The 26,968-nt window shown below is 40.7% G+C and overlaps 1 protein-coding gene across 1 annotated transcript in view; it reads right to left on the bottom strand.

Annotated features, from left to right (window-relative positions):
* Positions 1 to 26,222, bottom strand: part of PIP5K1B (phosphatidylinositol-4-phosphate 5-kinase type 1 beta) — a 99,203-nt gene extending 72,981 nt beyond the window's left edge. The window contains exon 1 of the mRNA XM_058827867.1: positions 25,995 to 26,222. The gene's annotated coding sequence lies outside the window, so the exon portion shown is untranslated. The remainder of the gene's footprint in view (positions 1 to 25,994) is intronic.
* Positions 26,223 to 26,968: the final 746 nt, after the last annotated feature.

The following is a 26,968-nucleotide window of genomic DNA, read 5'->3' as shown; positions in this document are numbered from 1 at the left end:
TAAACAGAGAAAGCTTCAAGGGAGAAAAGAATTATTTCAGAAGCTGCATAGGACAAAAACTCAAAAAACATGATTATTACAATAACATGAATTTCTGAAACCAATTCAGTAAAGAACTGCCCAGCATGTAAGGAAATAGTGCTATTTGTCAGAACTCCTGTCATCAAACCAGGACAGATATTTTGCAGCCACTAGAGTAGAACTGCAATATGGGAACCAAAAGAACTGTCAGAATTTTTATAAAGTCATTCCATTCTCTGACTGGAATGTGGATGCTTAAATGTAAAGGTTACTACTACCTTACAAGGAACCATATATTTCTGTTGATGCCAAGATGATTTTTTACCTTTTCTTTTGTATACCTTTCATATAACTTTTATGTGTCCTCAGTATTCTTAGTGTGCATACCTGTAATTCCTTAAGTCTGATAAGTTAGCATAGTCCTACTATTCTGTTAGACCAGGAGACCAAACATCCTAAAAGCCTCGTAGTAGGAGGCTGGAAAATCCTATTTCTAGGGAAACCAAGGTCCTCTCTAGAACATACCCTACACTCCAGAGACTTGGTCCGTCCAGGGGGCAATTCTGTGGATGGAGGAACATTGTACCATTCATCCAGGCCTCCCATTGGGGCATCCTTGTTAGATATGCTAATTTGTAAGGTCTGTAAATTGTATAGGTGAACCGTCATGTATGTGCATTGTGGTGCATTCCACCTTGGCAAAGCGGTGCACCAATAAGGATCCTTATTAAAATACTGAGGTAAAAACCCCTTATCCCTTAACCATGTCTGGCTCTCAATTTTTTAAGACCAGGAAAAGGCATCACTGTTCTCCAAGCCATGTCTCAGCTGAACAGATCAGAATGGGCAAGTGACTACTTTTTTTCCCCAACAGTATGCTTTGGCACCCAGCTGAATTATCAGCATATCTGCACAGTAATATACAAATCCAAACCACATCAACACACATACCCCACCCTACTGACATCAAGCAACATGGGGTGTATCATGGCAAGAAACATGTACAGTTCTTTTAAGGTATGGACACCTAGTCACAGAATTTTCAAATGGCAATACAAATGTTTTCAAATAAATCTTTATAAGTAGTTCTTTCCAGCCAAATTACATATACAAATTGTTTTCCAACAGTCTTCACTTGCCAAAGCAAATTGAAAAACCTGTCCCTGAACAGTTTTGGCAGCAAGAAAGTAAAATGAAGTCATTACTAGATGTTTTTGCCAGTTCTGAAACACTCTGTTATTCTTCAGTTGTTGTTTATACTCCACATATTGTTGCACCACTTTGAACATTTTTGTATTAAAAAAATGCAAGTTAACAAACACTATAGAGGCACCATCACAGTCTCTCTCCCCAGGGACTTCTTTGCAAATTACTAGCTGGATTTCTTCAAATAAAACCTAGCTGGAAATATTATAGAAAAATTAAAATCTTAAGCTATCACTGTTTGCACATATCTGCACATAAATTAGCCTTAAAAGTGTCCATGTACACATGAACAGGACTTAAAAAGAAGACAGTTTACCACCAGCAACAACAGTAAGAAGTGGGTGAATAAGTTTGTAGAAGACCCATACACAACATGAGAACCTCCTGACATGAGAACTTGTGAGCTCACCCAGGAAAATAAATGTGAGTTTTGCCACAAATTTTCCCACAAAAAGGTGTCTGAATTCTTGAGAGGCTTAAATAAGAACCTCCTTCCTTCTCAAAAAAGCCCTTTGAAACAGTATCTCCACCTCTCACTGCATCATTATAACTGGGCTGGAAGCATCTTTATAAAGTAGGTTAGAAAAGGCTTCTAATGTTGTCTGTAAGTCAGTTAACAGCCCACACTGTCGTTTTCAAAAGGTAAAAATACAGCTTTCAGCATTTAGAAAGAAAAAACCCACACCACTAATCACAGTTTTTGCTCAATGTATACTGCTTTATGAATTGTTAACTAGAAAAAGAACAAGATTCTGACAAGATGAAACATGGCTATGAATATAATAAAGATTCCATAGACTGAAGTGAAAAAGCCCCAACAATTTAGTCTACGTGTTCTCTCAGGAACAGATTGTTCTTGCAATTTAAGGTGTACAATGCAGTAGCCTACTTTATTATATTCCTTACCTGGCATTAATCTGCTGGAACATCTGATTAAATAAATTAACTACCTTTTTCAGTCTATGATTTAACCAACTACTAGACTGGGGGTTTTTAGTCTGAGATGACAAAGATCAGTATGCTCAACAGCACGTATTTTAAATGTATTTACAGAAAATTGCCTTTCAAGAGTTGTTGTTAACAATGTGTAGCCCCTGAAACTCTGTTTTCTATCTTGTTCCTGGGAATAGGGAAACTGATGATTAGCTGTGTAAGAGGAAAGCAAAATTCTTTAAAATTTCATTCTAGCTGGTTACGCATTTACTTTATAGAAATAAACTGGTCTTCACTTTTGCTTGCAATATGGCAGCATTATAAGTGCACTGAGCCATAGCCCAGCATTAGGAACTAAGGACTGCCAAATAAAGAGCAAGAGTGCTGCAAGACAAGAGCCAGCCAGACAACCCTGCCTGCTTACCCTTCATCATCATCCTAGCTGCAAGGATGGCCAGAGAACAGACAGGTGGCCCCTTCACTGTAGGAACAGGTGCAGCAGGTCATCACAAAAATGGTGATGGTGGCATGAAAAATTTTCTTGCAGACCACAGTGTAACTCAAATGCTTGTAAAAGACAGCCTTTAGCTTAAGAAAACCATTAGTTTTAGATCAGCTAAAAGCCTTTACTGAGGTTTACCAGCTCTGGCTGTTTCTGTGTCTGTGTATGAGTTGGACAAGTGCATGCATATGCAAAAATGACAGAGAGGAAGGCTAGACACTAAGATGCCTCACAAGCCCAGTCTGAAAGTGTAATCACATTAAAAAAAGCTGCTGTTAACAAGCAGTAACTAACAGTGGTCTGGCATAAAAGCTGAAAAAAACCTGGACATTATCCATATCTCCCTTCAAAGCAAAAGCTTTTTAGTAAAAAACACTGCTTTGGAGATACAGGTCTGAGCTTGCAGGGTTTTTCGAGAGAATGAAGGAGTTGCTAGGTGATGGTGAACTGAGGCTATGACAGAATAAAAGACACACACACGCTTAACCCAGCAGTGGATGGCAAATCCATTTTCCCTCACAGGGGTAAGGCGGTAGTCAATGTTTTCTTGGTAGATGCTTCTCTTGGGAGTTTCTTCAAACCACAGCAAAATGCTAATTAATCTAAATAATTAATTTAATTTTAATTTTATTAAAATTTCTAATTAATCTAAATAATTAGAAAAATTAATTTCATAACTAATCCTTGATATCTTGTTCTGCCAAAAAATGTTGGTAGAAATTTACAGTAGGTGTCCATTTTCGTACACCTGTCTCTGAAAAACCTCTTGCATCAATGGGCCCAGCAGGTGACAAACTTGGGTTTGGAGGGATCTCCTTCCATACCATTGAGTTACAGGTAGCATAGGTACGTTGCATAAGAAATACAGCTCCCAAGAACTGACGTGTATCAGGCTGGGGGGACAGAAGAGGAATCTCCAGGGGCATTTCATACCTGCATGGCATGCATCTCTGTGAAGCTGTGTACCTTTCTGTGCTCAGAAATCAGCCAGGGCTCCTGGAAGTCTGTCTCTTACTTTCTTTGTTTCCTTTGCACTGTTTGTGTCCTCATAGCAAGAAGAAAACTAAATCTAGCTAAAAAGCATTCTTTCTTTCACTTTGAAGACTTTTATGCATAAAACAGAGAGGAAGGGTGCAAGTGAACACAGGGAATGATATGGGATGGGAAACAAATTAAAAATAAAGAGCAAAAAAGGAAAGAAGGGAAGGGAGAGACTCAAGAAGAGACTGTGCACAATTGAAATGGGAAGAAAGAAGGAATGGGAAGCAGTAGTGGATGAAGAGCAAGGGAAACAAATAGAAGGAAAACACACGTTAACAGGAAACATACATAGGAAATTATTTCTGCTTTGGTCTGCTAAAAACAGGCCTTCGGTGCCATTAAATTAGAATGGTCAAAAGGATACTGAGGGCAAGGGAAAAATATATTTAAAAAGTCAATAAAAAGCTGTTAGTTATATTGTAAGAAAGAAAGCAAAGAAAACAGTATTTTTTCTTTCCTTTAATTAAGGTGGAAAAAAAAAAGGCAAAAAACCCCAGGCATATTTTAATGCATCTCTGTGCGGAATACATCAAGTACAGCAATATTTGCAGATGGATCAATCTGAACTACTAACTTTATGCACAGCTTTGGCTAAAACAAAAGCAACAAAGCACACTGAAAAATTCAGCAAGATATTAAACACTGCTTCTACTAGAGTACATGCTGTCAATATTGGGAAATGTCCTCCTGAACAGCTACTTCAAAAATATTGATCTTTAGTAGAGATGCTGGTAAAGCATATTTTAAAACCTGGTCAGGCAACTAAGACTGAATTACTGTTCACATTTGTGATGACCCCCCAAATGGTGTTTTTCCAAACAAAACAGACACACGTGGAAGTCAAGGTGCACACTGATCTATAGCAAAAGGTTACATTTGCATAGTCTCTGTTCGGATAATTTGATGGTTACAAAAGGAAAGGAACCTCTAAACTAAGGGAAGCAGTCAAAGGAGCAAGATGTGAACCTCCACTTGGCAAAAGTCATGTTACACTGTTCTTGCAAATTGGACAAAGGCGAAAGTTTCAATTTGCTTCCAACTTCTGTTAACAGGGTCCAAAATTAGACTCATGGGATGAGAAGCCAAATCACAATAAAGCAGAAAAGGTTTGAGTGAGTAAAGTTACCTCTGCAATACCTTTTTTTATTTTTATAACAGAGAGCCTTTACCATGGGCACCTACTGCTCATGCACCTTTCTTTTACTCTGTCAATTATACCACACAAAAGAGATCGCAAATTAAAAAAAAACAGAAAATGCAAATGTTGTATGCATAGCTTTTTCTTCCAAGTCACATACAAGCTTAACTATAGGCCCTGAGATATAAACACAGGTTATCACTACTGTGATTTACATCTCATGACCACAATTCCAGCAAACACCATTCCAGTGTGAATTTTAGTATAGCAGTTTATAGGATCACAGACTGGCTTGGATTGGAAGAGATCTTAAAGATCATGTTGTTCCAGCTCCACTGGCATAGCACCTTTCAGTAGGTCAGGCTGCTCAGAGCCCCATCCAGCCTGACTTTGAACACTGACATTCACAAATTCTCTGGGCAACCAGTTCCAGTGTCCCATCAGCCACATAGCAAAGAATTCCTTCCTAATATCTAATCTATCTTCTCCCAGTTTAAAGCCATTAGCCTTTGCCCTTGTCACTACATGGCCTTATCAAAAGTCCCTCACCAGCTTTCTTGTAGGCCCTCTTTAGGTACTGGAAGATGCAATAAAGTCTCCCTGGAACTTTCTCTTTTCCAGACTGAAAAATCCCAACTCTCTCAGCCTGTCTTTACAGGAGAGGTGCTCCAGACATCTGATCATCTTTCTACATACCTTGCACTGGATGTGTTCATAGCAGTCTGGAGAGGGAAATTGTTGTCCTCCTACTTCTGCACTGACAGAAGTTGATATTTGTATACAAACAAAATACTTCATATGAAAGTATTTCTATGACTGACAGATCTTTGCATTCTCTCACTCTTATATTCATCCTACACTAGCAGAACTAGTCTGTGTATGCTTCACTGAAGCAGAGGAGTCCACTTATTGCTTTTTTGCACAGACCTCAGCCTCACTCTGTTGCAAGGTGCAAACATGAAGCACCACACTCAAAATGCAGTGCCTGAGGCCTCTGTTTCTTATCCCACAGAGAAGACACCATACAGAGGCCTGAATTTTTCTCACACTGTTTCATCATGGACATGATGACATAATTTCTAGCTACAAATATGTCATCTGTCAGGTTTGTTCCTTTGTGAACTCAGTGTAATTGGTAAAAAACTATGTTTTAGCATCTGGACTATGGTTGTGATTTCAAATTATCTACAGTCCTGCTAGACATTTTCTAGCTTAATCTCCAAATTTCACCATTAACTATACTAATTCTCTCAGGATAACTTGAAACACATTTGTTCTTCCCATTTTGCAGCTTGTTGTTATATAATTCTTACCAGGAATATACATATTTAATAATAAGGGAAAAAATCCAGCATGATTCCCCCCCCCATGCCAACACCCAGTGTCAAAAGAAATTTATTGATATTTTTGAACATGAAGACATTCCATAAATACATTCCAAGTAGGCTTTTTGCAGAACACACTGTTTTATCAGTGTTAAATTTGAGATACAAGTCCAAGAGGCTGCCTTTGCAACTCATTAAATCAATGCTATTTTGACAGTATGCTGCAGTATGTGCACTCTTATATGAGAAAGCTTCACCACTACCCTCATGCACTCTTCTCCCAATATAGCTTCAGGCTATCACTTGGCACCATGCACCATTATTTCCACTGGCCTGTAATATTTTCAAAAATGCAATGGTACTGCCAAGACTGACTAAGGCCCACATATACTCCTCCGAGTGTGTTTCTGGACAACATTTATAAAATATCTAGGAACAACTTTCAGTGTCACAAGAAATGTCTCAAAAATAAGAGAAGCAAGTTGTTTCTGAAGAAATGTGTTTCCCTTACCTCCTGCATCACTACAGCCTTTTTGAAATTGCTTTGATGCTTGCCTGCTTGCAGAATGTGATCTTTTTTGGTTGGGTTTTTAAATTTTTTTAAAAAAAAGGTGCAAGTTCTTGTGTCACAACTTGGACAAACCTCCCACTTCTACAGCAGTAGCTTCAGAAATAACCTCATGGAATAGGAAAACTAATCCTAAGGAAACAATAGCATACCACTTTGTTAGTAAATGCACATCTTAGTTTAGTTGCACTATCCATTAAGAATACAATAAAGTAGTGCATATCCAGTGTCTTCTAGTCAGACAAAATTCAGCCCTCATGACTATTGTAATAGGTTAAAAAAAACAAAACCGTGAAAGCTGCTTTTATTATACATAAATAATATATATGTATATATAACATATACTTAAACAAAAGCAGTATTTATCCTCATATATATGATGTCTCTCACCACCATTTCAAAGCATAAATAGTGAAAGCCTGAAGTATTTCTCATCTCATACAGGAGCCAAGCTTCACAGATCTCTCTAAATGTCATCCCAAACAAGTATATTATCCAAGTCTCAAGAGAATAAGGAAAACACAAAGATAAACACAAGAAGCAGAAGAGGTAGGTTCATCATTCCAGAAAATTACCTTGCCAGATAAAGTACAGGTAAGTGAGTTATTGATGCATCCGTATGCAGTGCAAAAAAGCCAGTGGAAAACAATGTGTGGTTCTGCAACAGACTAGAAAATGGAAGGCTTTTTATCCACCATCCTCAACCTGATATTCACTCTCCCTACTAAGATTTTCCACTGCTAAAACTTTTTATTGTCAAATGACATGCATGAGTTACCACTAGTGCACAACTCTACAACAGGCACTTTGTCTCTGAATGATATTTAAGGAAATTCCTCAAGATAGAAAGCTAGAGCTATCTCAAATGAAACTTTAAGAAAACTATTTTGTCTTGAAATAGTAGTTTTTGAAGCTGCATTTAGCATAGACTCAAAGTCCTGGATTTAAGAAATCACGGATTTGAAAGAAAGAGAAGGCCCCAGAGGCTGCATCTGCAATATGCTGTAGCTCCAGACAGGGCTACCTGTGCCACACTTTATGAGAGGCCAGCAATAAGCACAGAGGAGACATATTTTTAAAACTCACAAAAGCAGCTCAGTTTCTTACAGCCCCATATGAAAATGGTGAATTTTGAAGTTTTAACTGCACTTAGTACAATTGCTTCAGAACCAGACCATGCCTCTTGAAGCACTATGACAGATAAGAATCTTTATTTTTCCTTCTTTTGGTTGTCAGGCTTAACCATCAGTTTGCAAAGATCTGGAGTACAGTTTTGCCTGCCTTTCTTGATAGCTAAGGAAGTCTGAAAAGGGAGTGCTTATTGGTTTCATGCCCGCACAGCAAAAATCTATTCATGCTTCAACAGTGCAACTGGAAAGAGTATTTTTCAATTTCAGTATCTGAGTTGCACAAAAAGTACATTAAGAATTCTAACATGCTTACAAGAAGCTTTCTTGAGTTACAGCTTCAAGGAGGCACTATGCACCTTAGCAAAAATGTCTGGATTTCCTTGTGGCAGTGGTACATGTAGTAAGAGACAGAATCATTCATGTAGTTGAAGCATACTTACAGGCCAAGCAACCTGTAAAGTTTATACATTCAATACCACAGAATCCTGCAAGATGTGTTCAAGTTCTTACAGGATCAAAATAAAACCGAGGTGGGAGGAAAGTCACCCTAATTCACACATTTTCCAATAAAATGTTGCTTGAAATTACCTTCTTAACAGCCATCCCCCCACCTCCATAATGTAATTCAGGATGGAAAAAACTATACTGTACGTACACACAAACTTGTGGTCAATCACCTCAATTTTACTAGAAACAAACAGGAATTTAAAAATACCACTCAGAAAATACCATTCAGAGGAGACTTTTGAAAAGAGCATATGCTTTTCATCTCTGTAAAAGCACATTTTTAAGCCATTAGTCAGGCAAATTGGGATGAAAATAAATACATAAAATATAAATCTTACCTGAGTTCAGAAAAGGCCTTTGTAAGTAAGCTGAATAATGCCTTTATACATGCATATAAAATTTGTACACATATATATTACGTGTTCTGTCTACATTGTCTGTTACATACTACACCATCTAGCTATATTATGATGATCACAGAATGGTTTGGGTTGGAAGGGACCTTAACGTTCAGCTATTTCTAATTCCCTGCCAAGGTCAGGAACACCTTCCACTAAATCAATGGCACACATACATATACTGTACATATACACACACACACAGACAAAGCTTATAAAATACAATTTGTTGCTAACATGCAGTGGTAAACTGAAAAACATCCTCAACTGAACATAATATCAGAACTGTGAAATGGACAAGTAATTTGTTCCCATGTAACTCTTACAACAAAAAAGACACCTTTTTACTGAACAGGAGTGTCAAAAGCAATAGGACACTATAAAATAATGGCATAATGAAATCCTTACAATATTTGAGATACAAAGCATATCAAAGCAAATTTAATACTGTATTTTTTAAAATCATGGCATAATATGAAATATGAATCAGGAGTAACAAGTAGCCTCTCCAACACATAGTTGATGTTGGAAACCTATGAATTTTCATTAAGAGAAATTGATTGTAACTTAGTCTTATACGGTATTCAAATAAATTAAAAATTTATCATGTGGCACTGCAACAATGCTAAATCTGAGTGACTGTTTGCTTTCAAGTCTCTTTATTATACCAACTAAACAGAAAAACTATTTTTCATTGCATTTTTGTAAGACTTTGATTAGCCAAAATTGCTGTCAATTAGTGGTATCCTTAAGCTGTATTGCTGCACAAAAAGAAAAATTATCTTGTCAATAGGAGGTACAGGAACTGCAGTGCCAACCATGTTTCATGGGCCATATCCAAATAAATCCAATTCTGGCTGAACAGAAATGGGAATTTCTCTTCCCAGTGAAACCAGATATACAGGGATACAGTTTGTCATTATACACTGATTTTTAACAATGACCACATGCTGATTTTTGATGTAAATTCAGCAAAACACAACACAATTGAGATTACTTTATCTCATACATACAATTCCCAAATACTATTCCCAGCATACTTCAGAGTAATATTCCTTGTAAGCTGGCTTTTGCTACTGTTGTCAGTCACCTTTTCCAGCTGCTATCATGGCTTAACATCTTTGACTTTTATCAAAGTCAAAACTGGAACAAACGGTATTTTTCTTCTCACTCTACATTTAATACTCTCTGCACACATCTAAAATGATGGTTCACTGTCTCAGCATTAAGTTCACCAAAATATTTGCTTTCCCTGCAGAGAGATCTTCTCTTGAAGCTAAGGTAAACAAACAGATGGAAGCATCACAGACCTCCCAACACCACTGCTGTCTTTGCCAATTATTGCCTGAATACCAGGTCTGATTCTCACTTACGTGTACACAGTGTTGGGCATCAAGAGAATGTGTGTGGCAGAACAGAATAGATTCCAATATTTCATAGGTACAAATAAGAAGTCACCTAATAGAATACATGTCAGAAAATATATGGTCGAGGCCCAGTAGACATCACAGACGTTTTACAAGTGAAATCTGAGTCTGTGTGCTGCTGGCATCTCTGGGAAACCCTACAGCACAAGCAGGATCACAGGCTGCATTTGTTTATCCCACACAGAGACAGGCAACAGGCTCTGCTCTCCTGCAACACAGTGACAAAACACAGATGGAAACAAACAGGTGGAAATGGCCTCAGTCATGATGGGGTCTCACCCATCCCTGTCCTCACTACACTGTGCTTCTGTTCTTGTTAGCCATTACAGTTCCAGCTCCTACAACTTGCTTATTTAGTCCTTAAGAGTCTCTCACATGAAAGGCTGGACTTTTGGAATCCTCACTTCTGCCAGAAGGAGCTGCAGCAAATCAGGGGGTCTTATGGGGTTGGTTAGCCCTGATTTTCTCCTCATATTTTGTCAATGTTTTAAGGGACAGCTTGTTGCAGAGGATTGGCAATCTAAGTGCAAGCTTTTAATAAAAAATAAAAAAACTTACATAGCCCAGGCCTTATGTGTTGCATTTCATGAAACGTTTTTACCTCCAGTGCCTTATACTTTGTAAAAAGCAAAAATCTACACAACCAGAACTGAGACTACAAGAACCAAATGTATATTGCTGAACTACTCATTTCCAAATAACATCTATCTTCAATTCTTCAACAAAATGGGAAGTTGCATTTTGTGCTCTGTAAAAATTGCATCTGAAATTTGCATTTAATTTTAATGCTGAAGACACTGTGCCTAGCAAACCTCATAAAAGCTTTAAGAAAACCACTGAAGATTTTATTCCTCATCCTTCCAAGTTTGGGCATGCTCCTGCAAATCACAGCCTTCAGTGAATGAAAGACATACTATCATTCTCACTTTGTAGATTCATACTACACCATATTTCTCAGAGTTTGCAAAACCCACTCTAAATATCACTTACAGCTGATAGGTGGAAGTAACAAATTCACAGAATCAATGTTCATACTGAGTATTTCTGAGGTCCCACAGAAAGACTGTGAACATCCAACTCCCTGTATCAGCAACTGCTGCTCATTTCAATTAGCCCAAACAATTAAGTCAAACTCTGTTTGCTTCCAACCTTTTCAGCTGAACTTTTGCTGCTTTTAAATGCAACAATCCCCACTGTGTCAAATGCACTCTGCAGAAAAAGATAAACAATTCTAAGAGCACTGCAAGCAAACATCCAAGTATTTCATGTGGTTGCTACTTAAACAGAGTTTAAACCCAAGCACTTACTAAATTCCAGCCAGTCACTTGCCACTAGGATCCTTAGAGATTATTGCAAATGCAAAAATTAAGTCTCATTTTTTTACTAAACCTAGTTACTTACTCTGTCAAACTACTTCCTAAAAACACATTTCTAGCAGATTTCATGTCATTTGTGATACTTTAGCACAATAGTAAGAGTGTTGAAAACACTGAGAAAAATGTTTGCATTTCAACAAACCCCTGAAAGTAATTTATATCCCTGTAATTACACCTCAAGTTCAAAGTTAAACCTTTTCTGCTTTGAAGATTTATGTAAAAATCAAGAAATTGCTCAATAGCAACCAACAAAAATATCCTAAAGCATCTTTTGTTTTTAACTCAACATTTATGAACCACACTTCTTGTCATGGACTTACCACCATTTATTTGCAGGTAAACAACATCCTTCTATTAATGTAATGCTGTGACAAAAAAACCTCAAAGAAACCCAAAAAAAACCCCAAAAAACAAAAAACAATTCCAACTAAAAGCCCCCAATCCAACAAACAAAACAAACTAAAAGACAAATATCCCCCAAACAAAACAAAACTCCCCACAGCCAAAACAAAACCAAAAACCCACAACAAACCAACAACTCAAAGCCAAGCAAAAAACTTATAACTTATTTCCTACCACAGTCTGATACTACACATCTAACTTCATCTAAAATCATGACTGGCATTTTAACCTCCCATTTAACTGTACTAAACAGATGATGTACTTGTGTGCTCCCATACTTGCCATAGGCAATGGTGCTGTTCTGATACTCCACATTAAGTCAGAAATATCTTAATAACAGAAATAACATCAAGACTGAGGGAATTTCAGGTAGTATTCGTTAACTACATACATTCAACACAAAGTTCTACAATGCACGTATGAACGGCATATGAACAGACCAGATAATTTCAGATGAAAATGAACTGAATATGATTATTTTAGATTTAAGCTTTTCCTTGAACCCCAAGCAACTACATGAAAGTCCCCCTGAGTTTTGGAAAAAAATATAAGCAGCTCGACACTGCTGTGTCCTCATGACTTCCAAGGCCTTTCTGACCACAAAATCAGCCTAGTACAGGGATGCAGTCATAAACAGGTAAAATTCAGCTCCAGTAAGAGCTGCAATAATGCCATGCATGGAAAAAAAGTTTAAAAGATGTTTTATCTTTATTACTATGGCTTATGTTTCTGAAATAAATCACTCCACTGTTTTTAGTAGCCTGTCTCAGGGTGATGGAAAAAAAACCGACACAAAACCAAACTAAACATGAGCATCTTCCTTTTAAAAGGCAAATATACAATCTAAATTGGATTATGACTTGGCAATATATGTTATTATTTAAAAAAAAACAAGTGACACAAATTAGCTACCAATACCAATTAGTACAGATGGGTTTTTTTGTCTTACAATTCACACTGCCTTAATTTAATAAAAGAGATATTTGCTTCCTAGTAACTTTTTTGCTAAAATAGAAGTCCTAATTACTCAAATACAACCTAATGTGAGAAGAATGAAACATACAAAGCTACACTCCTTTTTATGGTGTCATATCCCAACCAAAGAGATCAGACAGCCCTTTAATCCCAGGTGACTTTCACTACTCTTTTTTAAGTTTAACATATACCCAAACCAGGCACACACTACGGATGTGCATCAGTTTTCTATGACACCACATTACATGTCCCTCAGACACCAAGGTCCTCGCCATCAGTCACCTGCATCAACACTGCAATGTTGCCTGATGCTGTCCCTGCGGCACATCTGCCCACACCACTATGCACAAGGCTGATTTAGGGCACTGGCAAGACTGCCATTGGGAAAACAGCTAGCAAGGGCCAGAGGGGTCCTTGCCCACATAACAGAAATGCAGGAAGTACAGAAAAGCCATGACCTGGTAGAAGACCCATTTCAATCTGTGTACAAGGGCACACCACAGGTTTCAGATTACTGTTGCTGCGGATCGGAACATGGAACTTGGAACCACGATCCAAATCGCAAGACAAACAATGACAATTAAGATGATAAAAAGTGGTTACCTTTAATGAAGGTCCCTCATATGCAAATATGGTGAAATGCACACATAATAAAGGACCCTGACAATTTTGTAAGTTTAAAAAAATTAGCATACTTAACAGAAATCATCCAATTAGAGGAACAGTTAATTAAGTAATCCCTCCACTTTTGGTTCTGCCCCTATTTAAACCCCCTCCACCTCCCCAGCTCCTAACCACACATTTTATTATGTCTGTGATACTTGGAAAAAATGAGATGTCCTTGGCCCACTACAGAGGCAAGACTAAATAAGATTCCATGAAGGTTAGCTTATTGCTCTAAAATCTAAGTGAAGGGGTAGGATAGTACTACAGTTAGTAAAGGAGCTATACAACTATGTAATAGTAGTCTAGAGAGCTATGATTATATAGAAAATTTGTAAAAAGCAAAAATCTTTTTGGCATCAGTGATAAGATGCAAAGGGCAATTTTGAATTACAGATAGCTTGTGCAGTGTATATGCACAAAGTGTAAGGAATCAAGATGAGTGATGAAGGTAACTGCACTTAGTAACTGTGCACACATTCACGGCTGCTTACTAGTTAATAATTGACCTTCACATATGGTCAAACGGCTGATAAAAAATTATCACTTACATCACAGGTAAATAAATTCAAGTGCCAAAAAATATGAGGTAGGATATTCCTATGATACAGAACTGCTTTGGCGCCAAAGTCACAGTTTGATCACAAATGCACTTAAACTACAGCAACCTTTCTTGAGCAAGTTCAAAGAAGAAAATTACTATAAGAATCCTTACACAACGTTTCCTCTGGAGAAACTATGGCCAAGAGGGTACTGATCTCAGATGATCAGCTTGATATGTCAATCCTCCGCCATGCAGAGCTCCTGTCACTTCTGCGACATAAAGCACATGAAACAGAAGCTGGGTAGGTTCAAATACTTATCAAAAGTAGGAAAAGACTTATAAACTCAGGAGTCAGTAACATGCAAGACATGTTCGGTTTGGGCTTTAGTACAACAGACTTCAGACCCCAAAGAAATACAGCTAAATCTAGGTGCTGGAGCTCCCAGAGACCAAGCATATGATGGCTCTTGTTTCCATTTTAAACTACATTTAAAATTATTTCTATAGTATGAAAACACTGCTAATGTACATTGCTGTCTCTGCGTTTAAGCAATCTCCTTCCTTGGTGTTGCACCGCACATTTGTCTTACAACACTATCAGCCTCCCACAGCAAGCAGAGTATCTTGTAAAACTAGGGGTGAGACAAATGCATGTCACAGATTCCCCTTTAGAAACAAGCCTATAAAAAGTCTGAATACTAATCAGCAAAGCAATAATTTAGTGACTTACTGGGTTGCTACTGAAAAGGGGAAGTGAATTGATCAGTTCAGCTGCTAGCAGAACGCAATGATCTGAAGCTGGGAACCAGTAACTCTGAAGAGCAGTTTCAAATATGTTTCTTCTTTTGTCCCGAAGCTCTGTGTGCTCACTTTTGTTAATAACAGCACAACAGGAAGGCCTGTGCTCACATAATTATAATAATAATAACAACCTGGTCTGCTGAGGTAAGAAGGAAAAAATGAAGGAAACATTGCCCTCATTTCAGGCTGTATGGGCTGTAGATGACTCAAAGTATTCATTTGCTGCTCAAAGCTTCCAGTTTTGCTACTCTGCTATAAAGAGGCAGTCAAATAACACAGACAGTCCTAGATCTGTCTGTTAGCAGTAACACTTCATACTCCAACACAAGTGTATGAAAACCACAACTGAAGTCACACCTAGATAGACACCAAGACACAACAAAGCCTGGTATGTTCTCTAGCAGGATAGAAACCTAGAGAAAGAGAACCAATCTTGTAAACACTAAACAAAGGCCTGGGACAGACATACAAAACACCCAGACCTGCTAGACACTCTTTCTTGGCTATTTTGAATGAGAACACCACAGAACACTGAATCTACTCTTTCATATGCAGACAATTAAAATATTTCTCCACAGACAGGTCAAAATTAGTTGCCCGTGTTCTACATAATTCCTGACAGAGCTTGGGACTGAGCAGAGATGACAGCTTACAATACTCCAGGACTTAATTAAAGCTTTGCAGGCTAACAAGTAGGACAGTCCTCCTACTATTGGAGTTTTGGGTTTTTTTCCCCAAAAACTTAAGCATAAGACTTACAAGTCTTTTGCTTAGCATTTCTTATGTTATTCATAAGAATAAGAAATACATTTCAGACGAGAAGCACTATGTGAACCATCTTAACCTAAATATTTGTAATTTATGTATAATACAAATTTCTATATTATATAATATATATAATATATTATACAATAATATATATATAATTAATTTTATGTAATATAATTTATATTAATAGTTATAAACAGCCCGTTCCTTAGACCTGGCTCTGAAAATACACTTATATTTTTTTAAAAACCAATTTGTTCAACAGTGAACATTTTAGCAGGTATTCCCATATAAATGATACAAAAACAATTTGCCATTCACATTGTCAGTTAAGACCTTCTTCTGACTGGATGGCTTGTTTTGTTGAAGAGGTCTCAGACTCCTCCTTCACATCAACAGTAAAACTTCACATTGTTTTGTCTAGTTGTATCAGAATAATAGAAGGCCTCTTAAAATTACACAGGTATTTGTGCTTCAGTTTTGGGTACTTTTAATATCTTTTACTTAGATTCCATTATTTGCACCCCTGTAGTAACATTCTGTGTGTTGCTCTTCTGCCTAGAAAACAGATGCATTTTTAAGAATGCCATCTCTGCTTTCTGCATAAACTAAGAATCATCACACTGACAGGCCTGAAGATTTAACTCTCAGAAGCACCACATCTCTGTATGCAAGCAGCACCACAAATTTCAGCAGAGGTCTAACAATCACAGAAAAAGTGATCAGAAAGACTACGACCCCGACTCATCCACATTCCCAGTAGTTCAAAATTATTTCTAGTGGAAAGACCAGAAAAGCCTCTAAGCAAAGTAAGTTTCCAATTTAGATTTGTATAGCTCCTGAGAAATAAATAATAACATTCTTTCCATTGCAGTACTTAAGAGTCCTACTACAGCAATCTATGAATAGCTGGCAGAAAAGTTTATAGTGTAAACAAAAACTGATAACATTAAACATACAAGTATCATTATTTAACAAGATTACTTCATTACATCATCATGTTTGTACTAAAAACAAAACCAGAAATTGCAGACTCCCATGAGAAGATTTACTGTTTTCTAGCCAAAAAGCTCTTCACAATACTTCCTTTGTTTTCATGTTGACCAAAGTGACTAAACTTGGTGGACATATCTCTTCCCTCCCAGGAGCTTCCATTACCATTCAAAATGTGAAAGTTTCTTTTCTTCAAAGCTGTGTGGGGTGTAAAGAGCTAAAGTACCAGTCCCGCAAAGGCTTCTCTGTGTGCTGGCCTTCATACCCTGTCACATACCTTATACAGTTACCCATACTGACTTGCACATCACTCAAAATCAAGCAAAGACACGAGTTTTGGCAGAAGCTAGGGACTCAATTTTGTTATAAAGCTGTGCTCCTTCATGCACAGTAAGACACATGAGCCTTCTTCTCTGCAGGCTACTTGTTTAACCACAGAAACACCCCAGAATCTCTCTGCAGCCAGGTGACCAGAAGCTGGGTCAGCTGAGTAAGAGACAATCGCCACACCATCCCCACTGCTCAGTGAAGAATCTGACATAAAACATAACACAAAGAAATACAGAGATCACAATCAGCACCAGCAGGTGTGGACCTGCTGATTATGCATTGCACAATGAAGAGAGTAAAGGTATAGTGATCTTTACCTTGACTCATACTCCAAAAGACTACTCTCATGGCAACATCTCTAACAGCCTAGAAGGCAATTTTAACTCTCCATCCTCAGATAAATCTCTTCTATTATGGTCAGCAAACATACTGGAGAGAAAAGGCTGATTGGACTATATATTTTCTTAGCAATGTTTTGTTAGAATTATGCATACATAAATATTTGTGTATTCAGACAAAACAATAGCAAGTTCTCAAATTTGTAAAACCCTAGAGGAAGAGAAACAGACACTAATAGATCACAACACCACTGATTCATCCCTTGACAGAGTTCTCAATATCAAATTTGACACTGAAGTAGCTAAGTAATACAGTGATCCAAAAAACTTAACTCAGAGACCACTACTGAAAATGAAGTTCAGTGTTCTTATCTGAGACAGTTTTGATTCTGTGTAGTGCTCCCTGCCAGACTCAACATGGCCATGGCCCTGGCTTTGATGGCCACTGCATTACTCCTGTCAAAAAGCTCTGACTCATGACACATTAAGACTTTAATTAGGTATAAAAGAGGAGAGCATCTGCAGACACCAGGAAGTTAGCTTAGCAGTAACTGGGAAATCCCATAATCTTACCATTTAGTTCAATCATCCTTTGAAGATTTTCAATATAGCTCTAATAGGAGCCCCACAAATTTCACAGAACCCTTTCAACTATGCATCTTTACAGCTTGGGTTAGAGGAGGTACATAGCCATGAAGATTGTTCTTCTGACACAAAATAAATATTTTCCTTAATCTTCTAATTGGAGATAGACAGAAGTGGTAGCTGCAATGGATTTTTACACTACCCAAATAAAAACCTGGCTTCTTCCAAATTTTCTGGCTCATGACTGTTAAAAATGTTTTACCAGCAACTGAGTTCACTTGGGCAAGAAAAAAAGACAAACAAAAAACCTACATTTCCCAAATTGTGTAAGCTAGCAAATTACAAACTTCCCTCCAAATCACCCAGAAATTAGCAGAAATCTTCAGAAAACCAACAAAAGATCATTTGACATATAGCCTGTGACCCTATTACTGTCATTAGTAATGAGCAAACCACAGTTTGAGATGTGCTATCTCATTCAGTTAGGCCTCTTCACAAACTGAAAATAAATCAGCCTTAAATTTTTTAGGGAAGAAACAACAGTTTGCAATGAATCCAAGAGCAAACATTTATTGGTTTTTGTGGTCCAGTGGCTAATGGCAGAAGACTTCTCAAGATTTTCCATAACTAAACGGCAATGCCATTCCGGCACTGGGAAACTTTTCTACACATGCCAGTCAGCAAGAGCTGCAGACACAGACCAGAGGCCGGCACAGGCTGCCAGCCTCGGTACAGACCTGGTACTGCCATGCTGCTGCTGGTATTTCCCTGATCCCCCAGATGCTGCTGCTGGCAATAGCTACCCTGCGACCTGGAGAGTGACAGGCACACCCCTCCTACAATTAATCACAGAGTCATAGAATGGTTTGGATAGATAACCTTCTTAAACATTATCTAGTTCCAACCGCACTAGCCACAGGCAGGGACACCTTCCACCAGACCAGGTCGCTCAATGCCCCATCCAACCTGACCTTGACTTTCAGGGACAGAGCATCCACTGTTTCTCTGAACAACCCGCTCCAGTGCCTCATCACCCTCACAGTAAAGAATTTATTTGTAATAGCTAAACTAGACCTACCCTCCTTCAGTTTAAAGCCATTCCCCACTGTTGTATTGCTAAATTACCTTGTCAAGGGTCCCTCCTCACTAGCTCTCTTGCAGGCCCCCTTTAGGTACTGGAAGGCTTCTCTAAGATCTCCCAGGAACCTTCTTTTTTTTGGGCTGAACATCCCTAGCTTGTTCAGCTTGTCTTCATAGGAGAGTTGTTCCAGCCCCCACATCATCTTCATGGCCCTCCTTCTGACTCTCCAACAGGTCCATATCCTCCCTGTGCTGGGGCCCAGAGCTGATGCAGCACTGCAGGTGGGGTCTCAGCAGAGCAGAGCAGAGGGTCAGAATCCCCTCCCTGGCCCTGCTGCCCACACTGCTCCGGATGCAGCCCAGGACGTGGTTAGGTCTCTGGGCTGCAAGCACACGCTGCTGGGTCACGTCCAGCCTCTCATCAACCAGCAGCCCCAAGCCCTTCTCTCCAGGGCTGCTCTTGATCCATTCTCCTCCCAGCCTGTACTTGTGCTTGGAATTGCCACAATCCCCATGCAGGACACTGCACTTGGACTTGTTGATCTACGTGAGATTCACATAAGGTTCTCAAGGCAGTCACAGTCCCACTGGACACCATCCCTGCTCTCCAGCATGTTGACACCACCACACAGCTCGGTGCTGCCACACAGCTGCTGAGGGTGCTTTCCATCCCACAGTCCCTGTCATCAACAAAGCTGTTAAATAGCTCCGGTCCCAAAACCAGCCCTGGGGACACCACTCGCCACTGCTCTCCACTTGGACATTGAGCCATTGCCCACAGCTCTCTGAGTGACCATCCAGCCAATTCCTTATCCAAGAAGTGGTCCACCTGCCAAATCCATGTTTCTTCAGAGACAAGGAATAGTGGCAATGTTTTGTGTAAGTCTGGGTAGGTAGTGTCAGTTGCTCTTAAGTACCAATTCCATAACCCTTTCAGAGAAGGCTATCAAATTTTCCAGGCACAGTTTGCCCTTAGTGAAGCTATGTTGGCTGGCACAAAACATATCCTTATTTTCCATGTGCCTGAGCACATTCCCAGGAGGATCTATGCCCTGATTTTGCTGGGCACAGAGGTGAGACTGACGGGCCTGTAGCTCCCCTGTAGTTACGTTATCATCTAGCTGCATGGATGCATCCTCTGGCATTTAGCTAATTCACACTGGTGCTCAGGCCAAGAGCTGATTGTGAAAACAAATGCACCAGGAGAAAAAACAACAAAACAACAAATTACTTTCCCAGATAGTGAAGGATGGGAATCTCTGGATACAGTGTGAGGAGAACCCAGTCCATCCCCTCCCTTGGCAGGCACTGATCTGACCATGGGCATTGCTACAGAGTAGTAAAAGTAGCTAATTTTGCTATAAAGTAGCAGCAACAAGAAGGGAGGGGGGGAAGAAAAAGAAAAGAAAAAAAAAATGCATCTCAGGCTGCAGATGAGGCTGTACCAAGCTAGTGAAACCAAGCAGTAAGTTTCTCTCTCTCGACTAGATTAAATGAACACCAACAGCAATTTCACATGCTCAATCATTTTCTCGAGAGCAAGAGAAACTATAACGCCTCAGTCTATGAATTCCCCTTCTCTTACACCTGTCCCCTGCTGTTTACACCCCACCACAGCACAACCCCACAAATGCAGGCTGAACCTGCAAATTGTCCCAGCTAAAGAGCCAGTTGAAGGACAGCTGCCCTTCACACTGGTTTCTCTTGTTCTTGCAAAGTTATTTTTAATTCAGATCCATTCAGTGATCCGATATTATCACAAAGCCTTACCAACAGTTGTGCAACCACAGCCAAAACAGTGGCAAGCTGCCACAACAGTTGTAGCATTTTCAGTCAGGTTTGTTTGGTGCTGACGGCAACATCTCGTTAAACTGCGCTGCTCACCAAGCTGTAATGTTAAATGGCAGCACTTTTCTTCAGCTCAAACAGCACAGTTAAGGTTATGGAACTGTTAACAAGGCTTAATAACTGCCAGCTTTACACCAAGATTTATGCTGTTGAAGGGTATTGATTTTAAGTATTTGTGTGATCAAAGGATCTTTATATTTGTGTTCATAATGTATAATATACTTGTGATCATAAACTAAGAGCTCCACAAAAGGACATCAACACAGACTTGTCAATTTGTATTTTCCCTTGCCAAAATGCTGCCAACTCCTAAGTTTGCATAAAGATAAAAGGAGCCACGTGGAACCTGATTCCAGAAGCCTGATACTTTTTTTCATAGGATTAGTTTTAAGATTCACAGTGAGCTGGTCTCCTTTAGAAGAGGATAAAAATCATCTTACCAACACTTCGTTTTGATCTGCAGTCACACACTTCTTATACAGCACTGAATGAATTTTTCAGCTTCTGTGCCTCAGCTCCAGGGTGTCTAATGTGTGTGTTCTCTGGTCTTAAAGAGACATTTTAAAAGGCACATCACTATCTCTAGTGTTTAAAATACTGCAGTAACAGGGATCACATAAAAAAAACCAAAGAGTACCAAACAGGAGGTTGGCCAGGTGGTATGCAATCACAAAATGCATGAATCTTGAGCTAAAAGAGCTATCAAAAAAATGAGCACAGTTAATAAAATGGCCATCATCCAGATCTGACTTTACTAAACAGAAGCATCCTATGACTATGCAAATGCACAGCACCACAAAAAATTTTCTAACTAACTTAGTTTTTGATTATGATGCAGATCATAGCTGTGATCCACTGAAGAAACTGTGAACTTACTCTTGCTTTTAGTTTCTAAAAATTTAATATTTCAAAACACAAGCACATCTAGACAATAGTGACAATATACAAGGCACTTGCAACACCTGCAACTTCCTCCTACTCCACTGATGACAAGCAAAACAGACCACCTTTACTGCAAGGAGGAAATAACAATAAAATGGTAAATTGTACTTTGCAACAGGTTGATACAGTTTTCTACTCACACCTGGAAAATGAAAAGGGAATGTAAAAAAAATGGAATTTCCAGCTCACTGAAGGAGGACTTGAAGTTTCTTGCTCACATACGAGGAAAAAGGCTCTTTTGGGACTGGACAAATGTGAAGAATAAGACAACACATGTGACCACATAACCACAGCAGGAATCTGCAATGACAAATCAGACACTTGATCTATTTAGAAAAAATAAAATTCAGAGTATCAGTGGTGTGAGCCCATAACAAGTAGTGAGTACAAAACTGATTCAAATACAAATTACACTTAGAGAAGGAATGGTCCAAACTGTACCTAGCATTGAATGATAGCATGTCCAGCCGAGAAGACATGAAGACCATGTTCCCAATTCCTGCTTGCTACTGCCAGCAAAAGCTTAACTTAAAAAAGCATTTAATTGCTGTTAACTTGTGTAGAGCTTGCTATGAAGCAATATGGGGTTTTAATCAATAAAACATGTACCCAACTGCTCATGAATATGCTCCTAAATGCGTATTTTACTTTGCTTAATCACTGAAGTTTGCTTCTTAGCTTCTACAATATATAAATTTTGAATATGGCATCACATAACCACAAGCAGTAAAATCATAGAATCATTTAAGTTGGAAAAAACACTTAAGGTCACTGAGTCCAGCTGTTAACCTGACTGTGCCCGGTCCACCACTGATCCATATCTACACATCTTTTGAATGTGTCCAGGCACAATGACTCAACTATTGCCCTAGACACTCTTCTCCAATGTCTGACCACCTCCACTTTCAGCCAAGAAATTTTTCCCTAATACCTTACCTAAACCTTCCTCAGCTTAAGGCCTTTTCCTCTTGCCCAATTGCTTGTTACATGGGAGTACAGAATGACCCCCACTTGGCTACACCCTCCTTTCAGCCTCCTTTGCACTCCCCTGAGCCTCCTTTCCTCCAGGCCAAACAATCCCAGCTCCCTCAGCCCTTCTCACAGAGGAAGTGAGAAGCTTGTGCTCCAGACCCTTCACCACCTCTGTGGCCTTTCTCTGGACATGCTCCAGCACCTCAATGTCTGTCCTGCAGTGAGGGGCCCTGAACTGAGCATGGGATTTGAGGCGTAGCCTCACCAGTGCTGAGTGCAGGAGGACAATCCCTGCCCTGGCCCTACTGGCCACACTATTGCTGGTACAGGCCAGCATGCCAGTAGCCTCCTTGGCCACCTGGGCACTGCTGGCTCATGTTCAGCTGCTGTCACAAGCAACCCCAGGCCCTTTTCTGTTGGACCCCTTTGGAGCCACTCTGCATCAGCCTGTAGCACTTGATGGAGCTGTTGTGACCCAAGTGCAGGACCTGGTATGGCATGTGGAACCTCATAGCCCCAGCCTTGCCCATCAATCCAGCCTGTCCAGATCCCTCTGTAGAGCCTGTCTACCCTCAAGCAGATCAACACTCCCACCCAGCTTGGTGTTGCCTGCATACTTACTGAGGGTATACTTGATCCTCATCCAGACCATCAATAAAAATTATAAAGATTCACTGAGCCCTGGGAAACATCCCTTGTGACCAGCCACCAGCTGGATGTAACTCCATTTACCACCACTCCCTGAGCCTGGCCATCAAGCCAGTTGTTTTAACCAGCAGAGAGCAGCTGGACAAGCCCTGGGTTGCCAGCTTCTCCAGGAGAATGCTGTGAGAGACAGTATCAAAGGTTTCAGTCCATGTAGCCTTCATCCACAGCCTTTCCCTCAACCACAAAGCAGGTCACTGTCTCATAGGAGGCGATCACATAACCAAAGCAATCACACTGCAACACCAAGTATACATTCTTCAATCACTGTGTAAGACAAATCTTTAGGCAAGCTCTCCACGATTGCTAGCACAGCACTGTATTGCACAGGGTGCTGAAAAGGGCATGGAAGATGTGCCAGCTCTTATCTGCCCTTAAAACCAAAACGTGAACTGGGAGGAAAGGGGGATACCTTGTGCCTTGTAAACAGCTGCCCAAGGAAATGTTGTTGCCAGCATCTACTCTAAAGTAGCCAAGAATGCCAACACACCTAATGTGCCTTGGTTACACAGAATATAATATAAACACACAGTGATTAGGTACAGTACGTCCAGGACTGGAAGAATCGGTAAGCACATTTTCAACAGTACAAGCAGCACATTACATGACCACAGAGAAAGTAGTTTTTATAGTTTCTAGCCCATCCTACTGCTGTCAAAAGTAAAAAAATAAACCCTTTAGCTCCCTACAGGATAGATAAGAAACAGAGAAATCAACACCATTCCACAAACACACTGTGGGGGTTTACCCTATTACAGTAAAACATGTGAGCAAATTCTTGTTCTTAGGCACACGTTTCAATTCTTCCAATATCAAGAATATCCAAATATATAACTAAAGACAGCCTTTAATTAGCACCCAATGAACTTGGAGAAATAAACCTCCTGCTGCTTTTAATGGTTTAAGGATCAATTCCTAGATGTAGAATATGATTTTCAACTCCCTGTTTTATCTAATTGTGGGAAGAGAAGAATCAAGGAAAGAGATGTAATACAGTAAAATAAAAATAATTAAGAGGAACATTTTTACAATCTTGTTTAATTTTCTCCCTATAAATTAATTACTAGACACTGATCTTTAAGAGCAAACTAGATTTGAACAATTGTGGTTTATTTTGGTTTTTCTGAATCAGTTTTGAAATGCCTATAAGGAAAAAACCCAACAGATTATGATTAGGAAAAAATATTTGGGTGGAGAAAGAGATGCAAATACAAATACAAAAACACAAATTAGGTATTATTTATGTTTTGGAAGAGTCAGAGTAACAACTACATTAGGCATTCACCAGAACATGCATTCTCCACTTTGAAAATGGATGAATTTTGAGACACAATTTAATGAACTTCATTATAAAGCATCTCCACCATAATCAACTATGAAACAAAACATCCAATAAATTTACATTGCTACATAAAAAAGTGCAGTGGGCGCTACAACACATACTCAAAAATTTCACAGCTGCCAGTGCTCCTTATGTTAGGTTCATTTTAAGACGAATTTCTGTGGTTTTAACATTGATCTAGGCCCTCTTCACCTTATATTACCCAAATGTTAGTGCCAAATCACCTACATAAATCCGTGACTCTAACAAAACAGAAGGAACGAACCCTCTGTTTCTTCACCTGAAGCAATATCCTTTCAGAAGCAACATGAAACGAGTATATTTACATTTCCTTAGGGAGTGATAACAACACCAACACTAAGTTTTCCTAAAGCAACAGCATGTACCACAGCTTTTAAAAGGCACCACGGAAGAGAAAAGAGGGGGGCAGAGGATAACTCAAAAACCTTTGATCACCTAAGCAAAGTATTGGAGGGATTGCTACTTTACAGAAGTCACTTCATGGTAATAACAGGTAAATCTACTATTTAAAGACTTTACAGCTATTGGACTCTATTCAGCAAAATCAGCCTCTTGGGCAGAAAGGTCTCAGTCCACCAGCCCCGCTCTCCCCGCAGCGCCCAGCCGGACCTCCATGGGGATGGGCTGTGCGCACCTGGAAAAGCCCCTTCAGCTGCAGCAGAGCTCAATTCCGGAATGGCCAGCGCCTCAGGCATGCAGCAATCTACCTCCCACCATACCCCCCACATGCTATTGGCTGCTCTTTTTCCTTAAAGTGATGCAATCCCACAATCAAGAGACTGAAAAGTCAGTGGAAGTTCACAGAAAAATCTCCCCCCTCCCAAAAGGAAGACAGACAGACAGACAGACAGACAGACAGACAGACAGACAGACACACACACACACACACACACACACACAGGACAGGAACGAGACACGTTTTCCGCCGGTCCTTCAGGCCTGGGTACCGCGGGGCTCCCAGCGGGGACAGGGACCCGCGGCTCCCGGCGCGGCTCAGCACTCGCCCCAGCCCGGCTCGGGGGCCCCGCCGCCCTCCGCCCTGCGCCGCCCGCCTTCCCCCCAGCCCTCCCCCGGGGCCGGATTGAGCAGCACTAAAAACACGATCAGACAAACCCGGAGAGCCCGCGCCGCAGTCCCCGGGCACGCCGCGCTCGCAGCAGGGGACACACGGCAGGGCAGGGCAGGGCAGGGCAGGGCAAGCTCCGCGCTGCCCGCGGCCGGACCGGCACCGGGACCGGCACCGCTCCTGCGGGGCGTCCCCTGGCCGCCGGCGCCCCGCCGAGCACGCCGAGGCCGGACACGGGAGCGAGCTGCCGCCCCCGGCGCTCCCGGGCGGCACTGCCTCGCCCGCTCACCTCCAGCGGCAGATGACGGCGGGAGGCGGTGCCGAGGGACGGCTCCTCCCGCCGGCGGCTCCTCCCTCCCGCCCGGCCCGGGGGCCCGGCGCCGGGACCACCCGCTGGGCGTCCGGAGAGCCTTCCCCGCCCTTCCCCGCCGCCCCGGCCGCCTCCCCTCGCCCTGCGGACGAGGGCGCTCTGGGAGCTTTTTTGCGGCACGGGCCGGGGGAGCCGCTGGGCTCGTGGTCCCGGCTCCGCAGGAGACGCGGCTGCCGGGGAATGTGCCGGGCTCCGTGTGCCGCTCTGGGGCCGTGCGAGGCCGTGCTGGTGCACGGAGAGTGACGGCACCTCTTGGCCCGTTTGCGACAGGAAGGCTCTGGCTCACACTAAGAAATTTCTTCCTAACTAAATTTCCTCTCTTTCAATTTGTACCCATTATTCTTCATCTTACCTCTCTTCCTGACAAGGAGTTCATCTCTGGCTTCCCTGTAGCCCCCTTTCAGATGCTGGAGGGTTGCTATGAGATCTCCATGCGACCTTCTCTCCTGCGGGCTGAACAGCTCCAGCTTTCTCAGCCTGTCTTAGCCCCTGTTCTCAAATCCTCTTCAGCATTGAGCCTGTCGGCTTGGATCGGAGGCTCACCTTCCTTGCCTCTCATTTTGTTTCTCCCCATTCATCACACGTGAGCTCCGAATTCTGTTTCTCACATAAACTACTTTTGGGGCAGCCACCAGCAGACATGCACCTTGA

Source organism: Poecile atricapillus, chromosome Z (assembly GCF_030490865.1).
Source record: "Poecile atricapillus isolate bPoeAtr1 chromosome Z, bPoeAtr1.hap1, whole genome shotgun sequence".
Taxonomy (NCBI): Eukaryota; Metazoa; Chordata; class Aves; order Passeriformes; family Paridae; genus Poecile; species Poecile atricapillus.
Note: the sequence above shows the minus strand (reverse complement) of the source record. Positions and strands in the feature narration are given on the sequence as shown.